Here is a 10,939-nt window from a genome sequence, read left to right as displayed (position 1 = left end):
CCGGGGCCTAAATATGTGACAGTGGCCTGTTCCAGTGGTGGGTGACGTGAAGCCTGATTTCTCTGCTATAACATGAAGACTGATTCTGTGCTGACATGAAGCCTGATTCTCTGTTACGGGACCTCTCCTCCTCTGCCCTGGGTGCCTGGGCCTAAATATGTGACAGTGGCCTGTTCCAGTGGTGGGTGACGTGAAGCCTGATTCTCTGCTATGACATGAAGACTGATTCTCTGCTGACATGAAGCCAGATTCTCTGTTACGGGACCTCTCTCCTCTGTCTGGGTTTCGGGGCCTAAATATGTGACAGTGGCCTGTTCCAGTGTGGGTGACGTGAAGCCTGATTCTCTGCTATGACATGAAGACTGATTCTCTGCTGACATGAAGCCAGATTCTCTGCTATGGCATGAAGAGACTGATTCTCTGCTGACATGAAGCCAGATTCTCTGCTATAGCATGAAGAGACTGATTCTCTGCTGACGTGAAGCCAGATTCTCTGCTATGGGACTCTGTCCAATTGATAATTGGTTAATTTTTATTTTATTTTATTTTAATTCATTTCCCTATCCACATTTGTTTGCAGGGGATTTACCTACATGTTGCTGCCTTTTGCAGCCCTCTAGCTCTTTCCTGGGCTGTTTTACAGCCTTTTTAGTGCCGAAAAGTTCGGGTCCCCATTGACTTCAAACTGTAATATGAACAAGTGGGGTTCTACAAAAGAGCTATTGTGGGGCAAAGTTCATATTCGTGTTTACACACGTGTTTTAAAATGAATGCTTTTCCCCTTTTATAAACAAGTAATAATGACGCAATGCTGTGGGGCTGGTATGCAACTTTTTCCAGGGCTGGTTTTTATCCCCAGTCCGGCCCTGTAGCTGTGCTATGTGGAGCTGTGCATGATTACTGTGTGAGAACACAATGTATTATATGTACATAATTACTGGGGGGAGGGGGCTATGTAATTATATGGACATGATTGGGACAGGGATTGGGAAAATAAATGTCTGGCATTACTATGCTGATTTGCTGCTGGACCTGGAGCATGCAGAAATTTGAGCTATAAAAGAGCAAGACAAGCTGGCTCAAGTCTTGGTTGCAGTGGAAAACTGAAGATCCCTCACCACCTCCCTACTTTGCATTGTCAACGTGCTTTATTAGAGGGAAGGGTTGGTCACCCAGCTGTAAGGCTGGGTGGTAGGTTTACTTTAGTTCAGCTAATTGGTTATTTAGAAAAAGACACAAAAGCAATGGGCACTCTGCAACCAGCATTCTGCCCTGCTCTATGCTGGATGAGGCATTGGTGTACATTTTTGCTCAAAGCGTAATAAGCCACTCACCGACGTCAAGGTCCCCTCTATGGGAGTGGTACCCTAACACTAGTTCCTACCTGTTTGTGGGCCATGACAGCCACACAAATTCCAGGGAATGCAGTTACAGCATGCACGCCAAGCACACTCTGCTTTAAAACCCCGTCCGTGCCATTACAGCTTTCATCGATCCAGGGATGCAAGTACCAACCATCATGCTGAGTCCCACTTATACTTCTCCTGAGCCAAATGGCTACTGTAGGTTGCTATATAAGCAGACTCAGTTTATTACTGACTTAAAACCAGCCTCCAGGGACAGATTGACTGGTCAGGTGTGCATGACTGCATGGGAGATCGCCACGCCTCCAATATATACTACAAAGAAAAAATGGTGGGGGATTCAATCAGCACAACCCTATATGTAGGTGCACATCGCTAGTGGCGAAATACATTACAAAGAAAAAGACACAAATGCAATGGCACTCTGCAACCAGCATTCTGCCCTGCCTCTAGGCTGGATGAGGGCATTGGTGTACATTTTTGCCAAAGCGTAATAAGCCACTCACCACGTCAAGGTCGCCTCTATTGAGTGGTCCCTAACACTAGTTCCTACCTTTTGTGGGCCATGACAGCCACACAAAGTCCAGGGAATGCAGGTGCAGCATGCACTCCAACACACTCTGCTTTTAACCCCGTCCGGTGCCATTACAGCTTTCATCGAATCAGGGATGCAAGGACCAACATGCATGCTGAGCCCACTATATACTTCTCCTGGAGCCAAATGGCTTCTCCTGGAGCCAAATGGGGTTAAAAGCAGAGTGTGCTTGCGTGCATGCTGCACCTGCATTCCCTGGACCTTGTGTGGCTGTCATGGCCCACAAACAGGTAGGAACTAGTGTTAGGGACCACTCCATAGAGGGCGACCTTGACGTGGTGAGTGGCTTATTACGCTTTGGCCAAAATGTACACCAATGCCTCATCCAGCATAGAGGCAGGGCAGAATGCTGGTTGCAGAGGGCCATTGCATTGTGTCTTTTTCTTTGTATATGTATTTCGCCATAGCAATGTGCACCTACATATAGGGTTGTGCTGATTGAATCCCCCACATTTTTTATTGGTTATTTAGCTCGATGGTCGAGCTATGTGAATGATTGTATCATTAGTAACAAAGTCACATAGTAACATAGTATATAAGGCCAAAAAAAGACGTTGTCCATCCAGTTCGGCTGGTATCCTGCAAGTTGATTCCAGAGGAAGGCAAAAAATCCCCTGATGTAGTACATAGCCAATTTTCCCCACTTAAGGGGGAAAAATTCCTTCCCGACTCCAAGCAGGCAATCAGAATAACTCCCTGATCAACACCCCTTTCTAGTAGATATAGCCTGTAATTCTATTACACTCCAGAAATACATCCAAGCCCCTCTTGAATTCTTTTATTGTACTCACCATCACCACCTCCTCAGGCAGAGAGGTTCCATAGTCTCACTGCTCTTACCGTAAAGAATCCTTTTCTATGTTTGTGTACAAACCTTCTTTCCTCCAGACGCAGAGGATGTCCCCTCGTCACAGTCACAGTCCTGGGGATAAATAGATGATGGGAGAGATCTCTGGACTGATCCCTGATATATTTATACATAGCAATTAGATCTCCTCCTCAGTCGTCTTTTTTCCTAAAGTGAATAACCCTAATTTTGATAATCTTTCAGGGTACTGTAGTTGCCCTATTCCAGTTATTACTTTAGTTGCCCTCCTCTGAACCTCGACAGCTTCTGCTATGTCTGCCTTGGTTCACAGGAGCCCAAACTGTACAGCAGTACTCCATGTGTGGTCTGACTAGTGATTTGTAAAGTGGTAGGACTATGTTCTCATCATGGGCATCTAGCCCCTTTTGATGCAGACCCATTTATCTTATTGCCTTGGCAGCTGCTGCCTGACATTGGTTCTACAGCTTAGTTTGCTGTTTATAAAAATTCCTAGATCCTTTTCCATGTCAGTGTTACCCAGTATTTACCATTTAGTATGTACGGGGTGACTTGCATTATTCCTTCCCATGTGCATAACCTTAATTTGTCAGTGTTAAACCTCATCTGCCACTTATCTGCCCAAGCCTCCAATCTATCCAGATCCATCTGTAGTTGTATATTGTCCTCTTCAGTGTTAATTACTTTACACAGTTTAGTGTCATCTGCAAAATTTTATATTTTACTGTGCAAGCCTTCTACAAGATCATTAATAAATATATTGAAGAGTATAGGCCCAATACTGACCTCAAGAGTACTCCGCTAGGGACAGTGACCCAATCTGAGTGTGTACCGTAAATAACCACCCTCTGTTTTCTATCATTGTGCCAGTTACTTACCCACATACAGACATTTTCTCCCAGTCCGAGCATTCTCATTTATATACTAACCTTTTACAGTATGTGGTACAGTGTCAAATGCTTTGAGAAGTCCAGATATGACATCCATTGATTCACCACTGTCAAGTCTAGAACTTACCTCCTCATAGAAACTGATTAAATTAGTTTGACATGACCGATCCTCATGAAGCCATGCTGATATGCATTATTTGCTTATTTTCATTGAGATCCTCCAAGATAGCATCTCTTAGAAAACCTTCAAACTGTTTACTCTCAACAGAATGTTAAACTTATTGGCCTATAGTTTTCCAGGCTCTGTTTTTGCACGCTTTTTTGAATATTGTCACGCCACATTTGCTATTTCTAATCCTGTGGAACACTCCCTGTCAGTATAGAGTCTGCAATATCAGAAATAAGGGTCTGGATATGACATTACTTAATTCTCTTAGGATACGGGGGTGTATGCTATCTGGTCCTGGGCGATTGTCTATTTTTAATCTTTTTAAGTCGATGTTGTACTTTTTCCTGGTCAGACAGGACACTTTAATGGGGAATTTACTTTTACATTCTGCATTTCATCTGACAGTTTTATTTTCCTCAGTGAATACAGTGGAGAAAAAAAATATTTAATAGCTTTGCTTTCCTCCTCGTCACTCGTTGCAACTTCCCCCTCATTGCTCTGTAGAGGGCCGACACCTTCACCTTCAGTCTTTCAGTGCTTCCTCCTACCCTCCTGTTTAGTGATTTTAAGATGCTTTCTTTTTGTCATTTATTGCTTTCTTTACAGTTCTACTGATCCACATTGGTTTCTTCTCTTGTCTTAACCCTTTATTCCTATAAGGGTATGTACCTCTCACAATTAGATTTTAGGATGCTTTTAAAAATATCCCATTTTTGTGGTGGTACTTTTATTTTTGAGGACTTTGTCCCAGTTAGTTACCTCTATTTTTGTTCCTCTCTGTAGAAACGCTCGTTGAAGGTTATTGGAAATCTTTTACTTTATGGTCACTATTTCCCAGGTGTCCCCCAACCTGGCACATCTGTTGTTCTGTCAGGTCTATTGGTTAATACTAAGGTCCAGTATGGCCGTCCATCCATTCTTGCTGTAAAAGTTTTTAACGTTTGTTTTTCTTTGGGGGGGGCCCCCTTAAGGGCTGTTATTAATACAAAGTGAGGTACCTAAAAGGGTCATAAAGTCAATCACTCAGTAACTCTGCTTCTTTTTTTTGGCCGTGCCTGGGCATCTCCTTTCTGTATTTTTTCCTTTGGGGTGGGGGATCCCCTTTAGGGCTTTATCAATACAAAGTGAGGTAAGCTGGGTACAGGCCATGACAACCTACCATCTCATGTCTATGGGGATCGCTTGTATTATTGTAATCCTATGTGATTCTTTTCACTGAGATAAGCGGCACCAGAAGTACCTGGAGTACCCTTTTATACCTTTTTATATGTAAAATATCCCACATTATATCATAAAAATCCTCCGGGGGAGATTCACATTGTAACTGTGGCATCTATAGGACAAAATGGCCCTCTGTGGCGACATTAAAGGGGTTATCCAACCCTTATTAACCCCCCCCCCCCCTCAATGCCTCGGTCGAGTACTGGGAAAGCCTTTTATAGCTTGAGCTATATGTCTTTCCACAGATAATAAACTTCTTCCCGCCGGAGCTGAATCACCTGCCCTTCTGCCAGTGCCCACCAATCCTTGACGACCACTAAGGAAGCTACAACTGTCTCACCCAAGGAACTCCATCCCTTCTATGTTTCAGGTATGCTTTGGCAGTCGTCTGACATATGTTTCTTTTTCTCCTTTTCTAGTCTGTTGCTAGGACAGCCTTTTATAGCTTGAGCTATATGTCTTTCCACAGATATTAAACTTATTTTTGGGAAGATTCCTGCTGGAGCTGAATCACCTTTACCCCGACATAAGAACATCTTTGATCAGCTATATATTTCCCCTTTGATATATCAGGTATGTTAAGTGATAGTTTTTAAATCAAGTGAGAAGCTGTGACATGAAAGTCATAGGCCGTAACTGTAATGTAAGGTCAGGGCCAGATGGGGTGGATTTGCATCTGGATAGCCACTGCAAAATCACTGGCGGCTAACCTACTGCAATATACAGAAGGTCATACTAATATAACCCACATATAAATATCACATAGCAGAAGTTACTTGTGCTGAAGATTTTTATTCTTAAAAATGTCAATAGTTGTTGAAAAATGGCTTGTTGCTTTCTATAGTTGCAATGCAAAGATTGGTATAAGCGATTATCGCAGCACTAAATTGATGCTTCTAGCCACGGGAAAATGTAGCCTTATAGTGTATTTGCCAAATGATATATTTTTTTTATTCTAAAATACAATTTTTCTGTATGTTACACAGGCAACCCCATTTCTTCAGAGCAGACCAATTTACTTTTAGGATGAGTAAGAGAACTATTACAAGCTTTTTTAATATCATTGCACCAAAAAGTGCAAAAGTTAGGCAGGAGGATAGTAACAACAAGACAACTAATAACACAGAATTCAGTAGCCAAGGATATGTTTTTGAGACAGATCATGACGAGGTAATTGTTGATTCAAAATCTTGTAGCCTTTCACAGGAGTCAGAGGTTGAAGAGGTGATTAGCAGCATCCCATCACTAACGTGGCTGTCATATCAAATATGAAGGATATTGGCCATTGTAACACTCTAAACAGACTCACATCTGATAAAAAACGAGACTTTCAAAATGAAATATGGATTCCTAGTTAACATATAATTTTCCATCTAAAAATTCAGGAAAGAAGCCCAGGTTTCAGCATTCTTGGTTCGAAAAGTGGGAATGTCCCCTTGACGTCAAGCCTGACTGGAAAATAGCGCGGACGGAGGATAAAAGAACGTTTTTCATACTTTTGCCTCATCAGAATGCAGTAAGAAAATCATAATTCGAAACTCACTGCCGGCTACTTGAAGGTACTGCTGGCAGTTTGGGATGGGTTTTGCCGCTGACAGGTTCCCTTTACGTCAGGGTAAAGGTGATCCAGTCAGTGTCCAGCTTGACAAGTCCATGAAGGAACAAGCTAAGAAAAATATAAAAAAAATAATGCCAATTATAGAGACCATTATCTTTTGTGGTCGTTAAGGATTGGCTTTACGTGGTCATAGGGATTTTGAATCATTCGAGCTACTGTAAGTAAAACTCCCCCTCATAATGAGGGAAATTTAAGGCATTATTATGCTTTCGCGCAAATACAGGTGATTCAGCTCTAACAGAGCATCTGATGTCATGTGTAAAAAATGCAATTATATTAGCTGGAAAACACAAAATTAAATGTTGTCTGCTTGCAATAAAGTGCTTTTAAAAAAAAAATAGTAGACAGGGTAAATGCAACAAAATGTTTTTCGGTTCTGACAGATGAAACAGCTAATATCAGTGGGACAAAGCAGTTCTCTTTGGCAGTGCATTTTATAGAAAATGACGTTGTAGAAGAGATCCTTCACTTTGTTCCTGTTGTAAATACAAGTGGAAGACACTTAGCAGTAACCATTCTACATAGCCTTTCTGCATTTGGCATTGAGATAAACTACCTTCGAGGTCAAGGATATGATGGTGCTAGCAGCATGGCAGGAAAATTCCAAGGTGCACAGGCATATATTAATCAACAGCATCCAACAGCTCTTATCACTGTGGTTCTCACTGTCGCAATCTGGCAATTTCTGACTCCTGTCATGAACCAGAAGTGAGAAATTCTCTATCAGTGGTTGGAAAACTGCATGATTTTTTTAACACACCAAAAAAACATCAAGTTATGGTAAACAACATTGAAGTGCATTGCTCTGAAAGCAAAAAAAAACAAGGCTACTGCAAATGTGTGCTACCAGATGGGTAGAAAGACACAACTCTGTAAATGTTCTTGTTGAATTGATGGATGCTGTTATACCATCTCTTGAAGAAATTTCGTTGTGGTCTGATAAAGATGCCTCATCTAAAGCTGACATGCTACATACTAAAGTATACAGCCCAAGCTTCCTCATTACAATTCATGTTGTAAATCATCTTTTTGGGGTAACAAAAAATTTAAGTGAGTATCTACAGAGTGCAAATATGAATTTACAGAAGGCTCTAAAACATGTGGATAGTGTTCTGCAAGTTCTTCAAAACTACAGTGTAGTGTCCCAGTAGGTAAATGTGGGCGCTACACAAGGGTCAATTGGGCCACGTTGTTCTCCACCTCCTGTGGAACAGTGGCATGGTATTTTACATCACATTTTAATGTGTATTGCTATGCTTTTATGTGAATGTTTCCCTGTTTATCAGTGTATCAGGCCTGTTAGGGTGTAATTCCTCCTCCAAGACAGTAGAGGGAGCTAGGGAACCCCTAATATATATAGTCAGGTCCTGTTCATGGAAAGTAGTGTAGAGTCAGAAGTGAGTGTGGACTTTAACTAGGCAGCAGCTAAAGGGAGCTTCTGACATGCAACTAGACAGCCCAGGCTTCTAGATGCTTCCAGGAGGCTAGTGAGTGCAGTCTTGCCTGCCTGAGGTTCTTGAGCCAGAGTTAGCTCAGAATTTGTTACCAGGGGAAGAGTTACCTCCTGAGAAACCTGCAGTTCCTACCAAGTACAGTACAGAGCAGAGCAGAAGTGTTTTCAGCCAGACAAGAGAGCTGAAGGGCAAAATGATCTATCTAATGCAAGGAGACATATACCTGAGGAAGTTTCTTTACCAAGGATAAAGCCACCAGTAGGGCGTATGGGCCTTGGGATCAAGACAGACAGGAGTTCTGAGGAATAGTGCACAGGATTTCTGAGGAAAAGGTGCAGCCTGATCTGTGAGTGTGTTTAACCCTCTGAGTATCTTGCAAGAACATTGTTGCCTGCCATTATTGGGAAAGCCTGCTCGAAACTGCTTCTGTCATATGAAACTGAACCTAAAGAACTGTATATAGTTAACAGTTTCCAGTAAAGAAAGTTTTGGTTCACTGCAAACTGTGTTCCTCAATTCATACTACTATAAATCGGTGTGCCACCGTTACCGGCACTGATGTCATGAATCTTAAAGGGATCTTGCCACCGGCACATTAATCCTGCAACACCCAGGGCACCTCACCTACCACCGGCCTGGTCCCTATACACAGAGAGTGCCCCAGAGGACCCCTGTGCCAGCCTCTCCATCACTGCTGTACGCATGCCCAGGGTCTCCTATAAACTGTGAGTAACCAAGAGCAACCCTCGTTTGCCTATTAACCGTGACCTCACTATCGCAATACCCTGCAGGGCTGCGTACTGCAACAGTCTTTCTGCAGATAGTGAATTTAAAGCTATTTATGACAAAGTTTCTAAGAAGGTGTCTGAGCTCGGTGGAGAAATAAAAATTCCCAGATGTTCTTCCCAAAAAAAGTCACAATACCGTTGTAAAATTCCTGCTGAAAACCCTGAGGAGTATTACAGAAGATCCATATTTCTTCCCTTCTTGGCAAGTATGCAGTCACAAATTAAATTAAGATTTACCAAGCATTCTGATATATTAAACAAGTTTTCATGTTTAATGGCTTATAAAGAAGACCAGAGTGAAGAGGCTTACCTGCAGTTATCCAAATTTTATGCACAGTCCAATAACAATGAAAGTGTATTGTTATCAGAATACCGGCTCTGGATGAATACTGTGAACAGTCAGTCTTTTTCTTCAGTGTTGGAGGCTTACAAGACCTGCTGTGATTTGCCGTTCTACCCGCATATTAAGGACTTGTTTAAGATCTTTATTACTCTGCCTCTAGCAACTAGTACAAGTTAATGATCATTTTCTGCTATGAAGAGCCTAAAATACTACTTAAGAAATATCATAGGAAATGAACGACTTAATGGCCTTGCTTTACTGAACATCCACCACCACCTAAGTGTTTCTTGTAAGGAAGTCCTTCATGTAGCTGGCCAGCTAAGACCTGTCCTAGGTTGCTAGTATAGCTTATATGTGTATACAGCTAGACCTGCCAATAGCCTTAATACAGTTCCTATGTTTATGTGTTAAAGCAGAGTTATTTACTGTGACATCATGTTTTGGATGTCATATAACTGTTAAAGTTTGTGTTACAGAAACAGAAAAAGATAATATGCCTATAAGATTCATTTTGTAATGTAAGGTAAGCTCAGTGACACAGCAAGAAACATCAGAAAGCATAGTGTTAATCTGTTGTTTGCTGGGCAGAAGTCTAGACTAATCACAGCCAGCTTCTCACACACAAGAGTTTTCACCAATCATAGCCAGACACACACACAGCCTGTCTGGAATTCCCCTAGCGCCTGCTGCTAGAATCATTATTCACCAGAGACCAGGAGCTGAAGAGACATTCACTCCCCTGAGAGCTGTGTTTTTATGGGAACAAGAGGCCAAAATAGTTCCACCAGTTGCAAACTGTGAACTACTAAACAAACCATTACAATTGCAACCATACCAGATCATACTCAACCAATCTACAAATAGTTACTGCAAACTGCAAACCAAGTTTAGCCAGTAGAACTGATAAATCTCAGATATACCTCTCAGAGAGATCATAAAGTGCTTAAATAACTTAAAATGACAGTACATATACTAAGAGTAATATATCCACCATTCTATGTTGAATGACAAGATTGAACAGTTGAACCACCATCTTATGCATACCGCCATTTTATGAATCTTTATGCAACACGTGTTTTGTACATGGACCTATCTGCTGCGGAGGCGGCAGTGTTATATACAGTATAAGAAAAATTGAAGTTAATAAAGAAGTTATTTCAAGCCCTTGGTGTGCTCTTTAAACCTACTGTCTTCCATAGAACGGCGCTAGAGGAATTACAGAGTAATAGACAGTCTGGTTGGACTAAAAGTCAGAGATATCCAAAATTCTTCTAATGCCACAGGGCAAAAGGCACTTCATAGTGCTGCGCCTGCACAGTGGAACTATTCCCCTCAGAGGGCGAAGCGATAGCGTTCCTCAACTTGCAACAGTAAAGAGTGCATTAGAGCAGCGGAGCGCCAACATATACCGCCGCGCAGCAATTGTTCTCGTGAGTGAGGAAAGCAAAGACATCTCAGCGGAGCTACCATAATGTGTCATAGAATGTGTGCATTAGTCAAACTGCAGTCGACTCTTAAAGTGGCAGAACGGGCAAAGGCAAATAGTCAGAGAAAGAACGCCAAGCCCTCCTGTGATCCCTAGAGAGAGGAAAAAGAACGCATGGTGGGGAGGTCAAAGTCCAGAGCTAGAGTGCCTGCACCGCTATTCCACGGAGAGGACCACGTACTGCA

General features: G+C 42.1%; 1 long non-coding RNA gene across 1 annotated transcript in view; it reads left to right on the top strand.

Annotated features, from left to right (window-relative positions):
• The first annotated feature begins 5,337 nt into the window (after positions 1-5,337).
• LOC120978655 overlaps positions 5,338-10,939 on the top strand; it is a 58,864-nt gene continuing 53,262 nt past the window's right edge. The window contains exons 1-2 of the long non-coding RNA XR_005774154.1: positions 5,338-5,435; positions 5,535-5,638. This is a non-coding gene — a long non-coding RNA (uncharacterized LOC120978655). The remainder of the gene's footprint in view (positions 5,436-5,534; positions 5,639-10,939) is intronic.

Source organism: Bufo bufo, chromosome 9, assembly GCF_905171765.1.
Source record: "Bufo bufo chromosome 9, aBufBuf1.1, whole genome shotgun sequence".
NCBI lineage: Eukaryota > Metazoa > Chordata > Amphibia > Anura > Bufonidae > Bufo > Bufo bufo.
This window is presented reverse-complemented; position numbering and strand designations above follow the sequence as displayed.